General features: G+C 31.7%; 1 pseudogene; it reads left to right on the top strand.

The window, feature by feature from the left end:
* Positions 1–1577: 1577 nt before the first annotated feature.
* Positions 1578–10756, top strand: LOC124374689 (annotated as a pseudogene).
* Positions 10757–12068: the final 1312 nt, after the last annotated feature.

Raw genomic sequence — 12068 nt, 5'->3', positions numbered from 1 at the left:
TTACCGTAATAAAGAAACTACATATTCTGTGAAGCCTATTTTGTAAACAAACCGGTAAGGCTGATTTTATGACAGTCTATAAATATATAGTAAAAGTTAGATAGTAACTTTGTCTTTAATATCCTAATTTTACTACTTATCAAATAATGTGTAGGTACTTAAAATGTTCTAAAATGTAAAAAAGTTCAATTAAAAGTCAATGTTTTACTAAAACTTCCAATTTTTTTATCTTGATCATATCTGTGCTAAAATGATTACAGAAAATGTATTCAAACTCACCTTATGCTTTCACTTACATTTAACAGGCTCTTTCAATTAATAACTTGGGTTTACACTATACTAATACATTTCTTATGGGAATTTTCGGAGGTCGGAGAAACAAATCTTTACTTAGTGGGGCCTGTAGGACACAAAATAAATCTTAGTACAACATTTCAAGTCTTTATCTTTCATATTTTTGCTGGGCGTTGATGAATCAGTCAGTCAGGACATCTCTTTATATACATGTATAACTTATATATATATATTATATATATATATATATATATATATATAACTTGAAGTGTGTTGCCTAATTGGCCTACTTCTTAAATAGTCTCTTAAGCAGTTCAAAAGGGGTAAAACTACAATTATCTTGTACAATATTTCGTTGTATTAAACAACTATTTCAAGTACACAATAATAACACAGAATAAAATAACAACAAACCATTTTATTTTTATTTTCTTATTTATTATTTTTTATATATTATTTTATTGTTTTATTTTATTCTGTGTTATTTATTGTGTACTGAAAAAGTTGTTATAATACAAACGAAATATTGTACAAGATAATTGTAGTTTTCTTTTGATCTGACTTAAGAGACTATAATATATATATAAATAATATATATATAATATTATAGTTATATAATTCTATATATATATATATATATATATATTCTAGTTCGTTCAATTTAAATGTAATGTGATCTATAGTTTTAAAAAGATACATATTTTTTAAGTCTCATATTAACGCCGTAAATTAATAATTTACTAGCAGACATACAAGTGGTAGAAAAACATGTATCTCTCGTTTTAGTAAACCAATTGTATAATCCACAAAATGCAATTTTACTGCTATCGATACTTAGCACCTATTGTTATATACTTGTATTATTATTTTACTTATTTCACGCATACTTCTTGTTTTCGTTCTTTTTACGTATCTATATTATTTGTAAAATCCTGTTACTTGTATCACACATCGTATACACTCAACACTATAGTCTTATGCAGTTTATAATTTTAACCACTGTTTTGTTAGCACTGTATTGTGCTTGTTATACTTACATCTTTGCGCTTAGTATTAGTAAATTACAAAATGGTAATGTAATAACCCTTCTACATAAGTTTATATTAAAAAACTGTTTATACATGTACATATCTTTCCTTAACATAATTGCAGTAATATATATTGATTTTGTTGTAAAGAAATACAGGAATTGATAAATTAAGAATTACTATAATAAATGGTATTTTATATAGTAATAGACTTACCGGAAATGTATTGAACAACAAGAAACTTTTATGTATAGATGGCATTGAAACTTGATATAAGGGAGGGGCTCTGCAATTGCGTCGTTCTTTCCTTTCCGGCTTTCAACATGGTGAGTTGTAGGTCTCATCCTAGTCTTAACGTAAATACTAAATAATTATCCAATTCGATCGATCAAGATATGTAGATTGTAGTATATATTTTGCTTCAATTTTAAGTAACATCGCCTTTCTAACAATATTATAGTACTAGCTGATATTCTTTAACTAGAATTATAGAGAATAAAACTTGCTTCAAGCCACGTTGCCAAGATTATTTCATTTCCGCGATTTGACTTTATAATTTTCAATTGAATAATATATCACTAGGAAACGTTATTCATGTAAATTGGAAAATGCAAACAAACCACTTTTCGAAGTTACTCATTTCATTTTCGTTGCATTCATAATAAATTAGTTGTTTTACTCAGGTTCCTCATGGGCTCATCTTCTAGGCCAATTGGATTGCACTATTAACTAACTTGGATAATACTTTAGTGGGTGAATGCATAAACAATAACTATTTTGTCAATTAATCTTAACTAGTTCTTTTGTTGGATAAAAATGTTGGACATTGAAAAAGGTTGCTAAGCTTACTGACATTCTAGACCACATGGCCTTTGGTAACTGGTACCAATAGATGGGTTGTATAGCTTACAAAGACACTTAGAAATGTTAATAAATTGCGATTTTGTAGCCAGCTATCACAGGTTTTGTTGAAAGTGTTTTAATTAAAAGTATCAGGCCTCAAGCTTTCTAAAATTTTAGGCTACATGGCCTTGTCAGCTTTGTCCTACCAAATGGGCTTGTATCCCTACCAAGATCAGTAATGTTAATGAGTCACAATGCTGTGGCCAATTAACAGGCAGTATAAGTGGACTTAGAAGCAAAAATTTCAGGCCACATGGCATTGTCAACTCTGTCCTACCAAATGGGCTTGTGTAGCCTACAAAGATCAGGAGTCATAATGCTGTGGCCAATTAACAATGATTTATTTATTAACAGGCAGTAGAAGTGGGTTTAGAAGCTAGTACATTAAATTTAACCCTCTGAAAGCCCATAGATAGTTAACATCTTTTAGAATTTAGTATATCCAAATGAAGTAGCCTACATTTTCAATGCAAGCTTGAAATTTCAATTAAATCTTCATTTGTAAGTACCTTATGTAGTCTTTATGATTTTTACTCTAGAGGTCATCTACGCTAATAGAGGACTTGATAACTAGCTTAAAATTGTTAGTGGGCTTATAGGAAAAATTCATAAATAATAATGAAATTTTAAAGTAATAAACGTTTATAACAAGAGTTACCAAATGTGCATAATTATTTGTTTTCTCCTGGTTAGCAATGATTAACCGCTTTAGAGAAGTTGGAGCATCTTCTCTAGAAAACCGTAGGTACTTATCTTCTGTACAAATACTGAGATGATCTGCAAGCGGGTCGGCTGATATGCAACATTTTAAACTTGTTTCACTAGCTTTCGACTGTTGTCTATAAAAGAAAATATGTTTATAGGCTAGCATGAAAGTGTTTATAGCCTAGTTGATAACAAATTAGGTATTGTTAAAAATCAGTATTGGTTGGTTATATCAAAAGTTAAGTAATATCGATATTAAAAAGAAAACCAGTTTTGTTTATCGTTCCCTTATATTCAACATCGAAAAGTAGAGGCTCCAAGCTTACTAATATTCTGGCCACATGGCCTTCAGTAATCCTTATTATGTGGGCTTGTTTAGCTCAAAAAGACAGTTTTGAAATTTTCATAAGTCAATGGTGTAGCCAAGTGTCTTGGGTTTAGTTGTTTACAGGCTGTAGAAATAGGCTAAGAATTTCCTTCATTAAATTTAACCCTCTGAATGCCCATCTATTATTTACACCCATTTTTTTAGAGTGTTATATGTGCCTTCTCTATGATGTAGCGTGTAAAAACGTACTTAAGTAATATAAGAGTAAAGGAAACCCCTGTATAGACATTTTTGAGTATTATAAAAAATAGACTAAAGTAAGGTACCCATTCAGGGTCATTCAATATCAACTGTTATAAAAATGTACAATTATATAAAAATGTACAATTATAAACTTAGTTTCAGTTGAGGTAATCAGGTCTTCCACTAGGCCTAATCAGATTCACCTATAATAACTCTTTTATATCACTAAAATTGATGTAAATAGTTCCTATCTATTTTAAATGCTTATAGGCCTAATGTTGATAAAAATTCAATATATAAAATAAATAAAACTTGCTAAAATACAAATTTGACAGTCCTATCCTAGGCCTATATAAATTATGAAATTTGGGCTCTTTTGAAACAAAACACTAAAAATTTGTTTAACTACATCACTCCTAGGTGTAAGAGAAATACTTTTCAAAACATTTTTATACCATGTGACTAAATAATAACTTAAAATAATATTACACACTTGCAACAAGAAACAAACTAACCAATATGTAAACAAAAGCAAAGAAATGAAACACAATATTCTTTTTTCTCTCCAACTTGTATCAAAGATCAAAAAGTACCGAACTACATACTGATTGATGCATTTATGTACCTGCTATCAAATGCTACTTTTCGTTGCAATTTTTCACCGCTGCAGAGATTGTCAACAGTACCTGGATTGACTCTCAAAATCCACCAAAAAACTATAGCCAAAATATTTTAAAATCCCCATAACTTTGCTCTTAATCGAGCTAGAGAGATAAGAGTAGTGTCAATTTACTCAGTTTTAAATGCTTCTTTCTTTTGATGTACAACACAACATAATTCATACATAACGGATTTAAAAAATCTAAATTTAAAAATTTGGATGTTCTCTAAATGTGTAATTAAAAAAATTCCTAAAAATAATTTATATTTTTGGTAAGCGATTGTCTAAATTTTAAAGTGGGAGGCTAATGGGTTTATAGATAAATAATGATTTAAGAAAGAGTTTAAAAGTTTTTGTAAAAGTGTTATACTATATACTTATCCTTACTTTGCTTAATTTTATTATGATCTTGATTATTAAAATTATAATTTGAGTACTTAAAAGAGGGTTGCCCCCTTAGACAGTAATTTTGTTATTTACAAAATGGTATAGTTAAAAATTGTTTCTCTATCAACTTCAGTATTTTACTATTGAATGTATTTTACGAATTAATGTTTATAATAACATTTCAGATAGTTTTAGTGCTGAAGTATATGATTTTAAACTCTTCCGTGTTATTCGTTTTACTATGGAATAATGTGTAGGTAAGCACATATTCCACTTTCTTTATGTAGCTAAGGAAAGAATTGGTCAATTAGTCTTTAAAAACACATTTATCAATTAAACAAGAAGAGTAATTAATTGAAGTTTTATCTGGAAGCTACACTATCGATTTACATTATAGATTAATATAACCATAGATCTGATTTGTTTATTACATTATGTACAGTATCAATGATGATTTCTATCCGTGTACAATTTATGGTTAAACTATCTGATTCTTGTGACGATAGCCTAGGGCGGTCTGAGATATTGTATGGTAATTAACATGAGTGTTTCAAAACTTTCTGAACTAAAATAGCCTAATTGGGGGTTTTTTCAGTCTCACAGGAAGTTTAGCGCGCCTCGGCATGGCTCGATGGGATTTTTACCCCAAGAAGAGGTCCAGGCGTCATCGTGGAAAGGTAAAGGCATTCCCCAAGGACGACCCTTCCAAGCCTGTTCACCTCACTGCTTTTATCGGCTACAAGGCTGGTATGACACATGTTGTCCGAGAGGCAGATCGACCTGGCTCAAGTAAGGCTTGTTTCTTTCAAGCATTTATAGTTAAAATTATAACCTAATAAGTCTAGACAGATTCCATATGCCTTGATTCTTGTTTTAAAATAACTATGTTATTTTGCACAATATAGAGCCAGCTACTCTAAATTGAGTAGTGTGGTAGAAGTTGTGCTAAATCATTGAATGTGACCATCAATATTCAGATGTTTTTTCTGTTGTTAATTGTTAGACGTCCATTCAACATTGTATTGCGAAGCCATACACATCATTGTTCTATTAATTAATTTTTTCGGTTTTATGCTTACGAAATGTCCTACATTGCTTATAGATTTAAGTTTAGAATTACTTTATAAAGCCATTATTGTTGGTTAAATATTGTTGTAACCAATGTGTTTTTTTCATCAGAGATAAACAAGAAGGAAATCGTAGAGGCTGTGACAATTCTGGAAACCCCTCCAATGGTTGTGGTTGGTGTGATTGGATACATAGAGACTCCTCACGGTCTGAGATCCTTGGTCACTGTCTGGGCTGAGCATCTCTCTGATGATTGCCGTCGACGATTTCTACAAGAAACTGGTGAGTTATTTAATGAATTATCAGTATATTTCAGATTGATCAATAGGAATGATGTAAGAGCCTGGTGTCTCGTACACCAGGTAGCAGGTCAGCTGCTGTAACATACAGCAGTGTCTGCAACATCAGACAGCATCTGTTTCCCTCTCTTGTGTGAGACAGTCTTGGCATATTCCATAAACTGGTGCAGTCCCTGGGCTCTGACCACTTAGACAAACCATGTCATGGACATTCATACATTATATTGAATTTTAGTATTTTGGATACTGTTCAATTGTAAAGAGTGACATAAATTAACACCCGTTTTATAGTTACAGTATTAATTTAGTTATGTGCAGATAAGTTAGTACATGAGTACTATTCAACTGTAAAAAATTTATTTGAGAATAAAAGTAAACTAAAGTAATTTGAATATACAAATTATAGACTACTTGTGTTTAATTTTAAATTAATGTTAGATTTGTTTAATTTTGATTTACAATGATATGTTGGGAATGACAGTTAATTCAAATTACATTAGCTGTTTCAAACAATCTAGACGTAGTATCACATATTTAAAACCAACATTAGTGGCCAATGAAATAACTAGGTATGTTTAAATACAAAATTGTTTGGCTAAAAAAAGAAAACTCGTATATGTTTGCTATTAAATTCCCTCAAAGACAGGAAGTAAACTAAAAGTTACTTATTTCAAACATTTGTTTTAATGACTTAAAAAAAAAATAATGTTTAACCCTCCGAATTAAAATAAGGTTCCAAATTGGTGAAAAACGTTTTATTTAGTAACCCATCTGCAATTTTCATGTGCTATGTTAGTATGTAACCAACATTTTTCTTATCTGTTAGTACTGTGGTGTGACATTATTGTTATCATCAGAAAAACAAAACTACTCGCCGGTGAAGCAGGATTCCCTATATAGTACACTTACGGAGTGTTCCAGTGAATAAAAATAGTAAAGTTCTTTAAAACATGCTATTGAATGGCTAAAGGACAACACTGCAAGTTTTATTTAAATGGTACTATGCACTGCAAATTTGTGGCAGAAGTTTTTAAGTAGAATCTGCATATTTGCAGAGGCTTTTCTGTAATTAAAAAAAAATGGTAGTAGAGAACTTGTTTCGACAAAATCTAAATCTTTCAGACATATAAATTACAATCAGTAGGAAAGGCACTTAAGAACTGAATAAAAGTGAAAACTGTTATTAAATCTTCTAAATCATTTTTGTGTGATTAATTATTTTGCATTGATATTGCTGCTTTTTTTTGTATAAACTCTTTAACCTTTTCGCCGCGAATTAATATACCAACACTGTTCCAAGATTTACATTTTTTGACAAAAAAAAAATGTTTTTTCTACAATTATTAAACATTATTATTTTGGTTCCTTGAGATGTTATACACGTGTTTTAGTAAGAAAAATGCAAAATTAAAATTTTTTATAATAAATAATAAATGTTTTTTAGTTAATTTATCAAAAAAATTGTTAAAAAAAATATTAAATTTTATACATTGATGTGTAGTCTGAATGAACTTTATATCATAGTTTAATTGTACATATACTCATATATGATATTGTGTAACAAGTAATTTGTACATAATAATATAAATTTACCAGTGAAGCTGAAAATGTGGTGATTCGCACGAGGCGCAGAAGTAAGCAGGGAGTCCATGTCTCACAACGCTCACTTTTATACATTTAGAGTTATTTACACAAAGTTAAAACCTACTCATTCTTCAATTTACTTTTTAAATCATTTCAAGTAATAAGTCACAATAAATACAAGTTAGTAGGCCTAAACATAAAAAATATAAAATGCAAAACTTTTGTCCAATATGCAAACATTCTCTTATAGCCTTACAAGATTGTCTTGGTTTTTAGCAATTGCAAGTTTTCTTATAAATCTTTATAGAGTGATAAACTTCAAAACAAGGAACTATGCACAGGGGTGGCTCATCCTGGCAAGTTTTACAAAAATATGATGTTTGCTTTCTTTTTACACGTGCCTTTCCCTTTTTTGGCGCAGCTTGATGGTAGGATACTACAGACAGCACAGTTAGGTTTGTGGTTTTTATCTCCATATTGGCTGATAAAATGGATTTTCCCTGATAGTCTATCATCAAGAGGGTTGCTCAATTTTCCGACCCCATCGGATTGCAGTTCTAGGTTGCCATGCGCTTAGTAACCCGTCAATAACCTGTTCCTCGAAACTTTTTGTGGGTTAGAGATCTTACACAACCATTTTGCATATCATAAAGCTATGCAGCCATTTATCAATCCAATTTCAATGACAAAATGCCAATAGGGGTGGTACCATTTCATTGATTTATGGCCGCAAGGATACGTAGAACAAAACTTGTCAAATAAGTCTACTCCACCCATATTTTTGTTGTACAGTACTTGAATATTGGGCTTTGTGACTTCTCGTCTGCCTGTCTTTGATCTGACTTCAATTAATTTTATCTCCAGTGTCACCTACAGTAGAGAGCATGTTTACTTTTCCTGTATCTTGCCATGAACATGCTAATCATATCCTTAGATACTCGGATCCATGTTGTTGGGAAAGTCACCTTTCTTTTTCTTCAAATTTTTCATTTGTACAGGCAAATTTTTTCGGTTTGCTCTCACCGTACCACATGCTCCCAACCCACTCAACCTCAGGTCGTTGAATAAATCAACACTAGAGTAGAAATTGTCCATGTATATGATTCTGTTAGTTAGATTCAAAACCTAGTAACAAATCTTTTACAACTCTACTACCCAGGCCCTCATCTTTACTATCGGTTTCTTTCCCAGTATACACCTTGAATCTCAAACAGAAACCCATTTGAAGAGTCACAGAGCGACCATACCTTGATTCCCCATTTTGTTGATGGCTTGCTTGGGAGATATTGTTTGAAGGATAGCCTACCTTTAAATTTAATCATACTTTCATCTATAGAAAGTGCTTCTCCAGGCTCATAGTTGTCTAGATATGTTTTAGAAACAAAATCCTATCAAGGGCCTTAATTTGAACAGTGGATCATACCCAGTATTACCCTTTGACACCTGATTGCTATATATCATTGAAATGCAAAAAAGACTTGATTAGTTGATATTGGTCTCTAGAAAATATTTTGGAAAATATTACCCTTTGACACCTGATTGCTATTTATCATTGAAATGCAAAAAAGACTTGATTAGTTGATATTGTGGTCTCTAGAAAATATTTTGGAAAATGCCGGAGTTTTTGTCAGCCAAAAGCCGTCTTGAAAATATGATTCTTTCGTTTGGCTTATGAATGAGTCCCATTGAAATTTGCGTTGCTACAAAAGCTTTCATGTCCCTTTCATCAATTTCTTTTAGTTGATGTAGTCTAGGAACGTTTGGGAATGTCAGTTGTGACATCACAACATTGTAAAGAATAAATATTTGTCTGTTCACATATTTATAGATTGCTTCAGGAAAGAATTTATAAAATGATTCAGTTGGAGTTAGGTTTTCAAATTTGACCTTAGGTGTATCACAAAGTGTAAATTTAGGTATTTTGTCTAATACTATGTTAGAACCTATTTGAATTATCATCCCACAAGGTAGCATTGTTTTGTTGCGATTTAGGCCTAGATGCTCTAGGGCTATTTCCATCTAATGGACCATCTATATCACTTTCAGAAGAATAGTCTACATTGTTATTACCTATTTCAAAATCTGAGTCTTCATTACCATGATTCAAATATTCATTAATCTCATCATCGGTTATTTGTTCCATTATTAAACAGGATAACCTCAACAGGGCAAAAAAATTTGTAAAAACTATTGTCCCAGACTAGCCTACATACCTAACAATCACAGCCTTTATGTTTGTAAGATATTCACTGCAGTAACACAACACTTTTTAATGTTTTAATGTTAAAACACTTACTTGCATTAAAATATTAAGCAATAAAAACTAAACAATATGAATACAATAACTCATAACAAATAACCAAACATAACCAATGTGAATGTTGGTAAACACGGCAAAAGCAGCAGACGCGATCTTGAACAACTGCCGACATCGCATGTGACTAGTCTAGTTCAAATATTTGCCGTGCATAGCTGCAGCACTTTACAGTAGGCAGTGAATATGGCGTTTACTCACTTGGGACTATAGTCTACTTACACAGCCAACGGAGAAGTTTTTCCGCTGCCGTGGACTGAAGTCGATTTACGAGGCAAAAAGGTTAAAAAAGTAAGGCATTGTGGTATGGTATTGTGCACAATATCAATGATGATTAAAGTTTAGTGTACACGATCAATTCTGTGTCTGAATGTAATATGACGATAGCCTAGGGCGGTCTTAGATAATTGTATCTCTGTGTGTGATATAATATAGATGCCTGTGTCTGTATGCTTCTGAACTAATACTTGACACCAAACTCTCCGCTCTTAGATGAGAGTCAGTGGTGTCCAGGTGAACTAAATGTTCGCTGGACCCTGGAGGGTGACCTTCCGCTCATAGAAGAAGGTACCCTCTGGACCATCTGTGTCCTCAGGTACAAGTCAAAGAAGAAGGCTTTCACCAAAGCTTCCAAGAAGTGGCAAGACCCCTCTAGGTGTGAAGACCATTGAGCAGGACTTTAAGAAGATGATCAAGTACTGCAAGGTCATCAGGGTCATCGCTCCAACAACCCACACCCACAGGGTTAGGCACATGTTCCAAAGTCTTTATTAAGTTTATTATGCATGTGTTTAATAATATACATGATGTGATAACCTGGTGTCCTCGTTACACCAGGTAGCAAGGTCAGCTGCTGTAAAACATACCAGGCAGTGTCTGCGACATCAGTACCAGCATCTGTCTCCCTCTCTTAGTGTGAGACAGTCGTGGCATATTCCATAAGACTGGTGCAGTCCCTGGCGCTCTGAACCACCTTATGGACAAACCTATGGTCGACGGACATTCTCATCTTTAATTTAATCTGTATTACTAAACTGTAATCAACAATTAAAATTAATTAAATTAGAGCCAGTCCTATCAATCTTTATAAAGTAAAACAAGGATTGTGAAAAACTGTCCTTTGAAACAATGAAATCCATTTGTTTGTTCGAAGTACTTGTACTACATATTGTTTTCAACATCAAATGTTACTTTTGTTGACATTAATTATTCTGTTTAAAAACTGAGAAATTGGCTCGGTTAAATTTCTCTAAGCCATCCAGACAATGTTTTTTTTCCTCAAAATATAAGAAAAAAAGGTATGTTAGTAATGGTTGATATATTTTTTTGGCTTTATAGTAGATTCTGTAATATCTTGTGCAGCTTTGAAAACTCCCTTTTTTTTAAATTGAATTTATTATATTATTGAGGAATTATCAAAAAATGACTGTAAAATATATCAGTGATGATACCACCCTTAGTGTACAATTTATTGGTTAGAACTCTGAAATCTCTTTCATGTGGATAAATTCTAAGGGCGGTCCCCTGAAGTATATATTTAAGTAATTGCCTAAATACTTAGATAGCAAATAGGCCAATTTGTATTATTACTCAGCGAATACAAAAATAATTTTATATATGAATGGGTAAAATAATTTTGTACACAACTATTTTCTTTGAAATTGAGGCTAATTTAAGTTTACAGAAATTTTGGTGTTTTATGAAAATTTTAGATTTTTTTATTAGAGAATCATAAGTGTTTCAACCAACAATTTAAGCACCAATAGGTTTTTTGTGGGCAAAAGATCTGGATTATATTGAGTGCTGTCTATGCATGCTGTACCACTTGTACCCATACCATGTATACAGACATTTTATACAATGTTATTTAAGTATATTCATATTTAAGTTAATTGGAATACAAGTATTTAAGATTTTTATGGACAAGGCCTTCACTATGATTTTACACAAATTTGCACCATTTACCTATTGCTAAATACTTTTTTATTGATCCAGATGGCTTTATTCAAGTTTATTCATTCAAAGTTGTAAAACCCCCCATTTCAGATAATTTATAGAGTATAAAATTATATATCAGTGATTGATAACCCTAGTGTAACAATTATTAATGGTTAAGAACCCTGAATACTCCTATGGTGGATTAATCTAGGGCGGGTCTGAGATATCTAAAATATTTGACCTTTGTATTGTAAACTAATTAAAAAATATATCTTTCATGCAATAAGAATTAAAACAATTAAATTGCAATCTTAAA

The sequence above is a fragment of the Homalodisca vitripennis genome, unplaced genomic scaffold (genome assembly GCF_021130785.1).
Source record: "Homalodisca vitripennis isolate AUS2020 unplaced genomic scaffold, UT_GWSS_2.1 ScUCBcl_9620;HRSCAF=18169, whole genome shotgun sequence".
Lineage (NCBI taxonomy): Eukaryota > Metazoa > Arthropoda > Insecta > Hemiptera > Cicadellidae > Homalodisca > Homalodisca vitripennis.
Note: the sequence above shows the minus strand (reverse complement) of the source record. Positions and strands in the feature narration are given on the sequence as shown.